Raw genomic sequence first — 254 nt, 5'->3', positions numbered from 1 at the left:
TTCATCAGTATGCTTTTCTCGTACACACACACACACACACACACACACACACACACACACACACAAATGACAGTAGACCTGCTTACTTTTCTTTGTTTCGTATTTCTCTCCTTTTCGCTTGGCAGATGTGGTGTAGCGTATATGGATTTGTCCGAACGCAGTGACGCCTCCTTGAGCTACTGAAACTTTTCGCGCCGCGGTTTTTTTTTGTTTTTTTTTTTTTTTTTTTTTTTTTTTTTTTTCTTTTTTTTCTT

This window comes from Babylonia areolata, chromosome 14, assembly GCF_041734735.1.
Source record: "Babylonia areolata isolate BAREFJ2019XMU chromosome 14, ASM4173473v1, whole genome shotgun sequence".
Classification (NCBI taxonomy): Eukaryota; Metazoa; Mollusca; class Gastropoda; order Neogastropoda; family Buccinidae; genus Babylonia; species Babylonia areolata.
The sequence above is the reverse complement of the archived record's forward strand: the minus strand, read 5'-3'. Positions refer to the sequence as shown.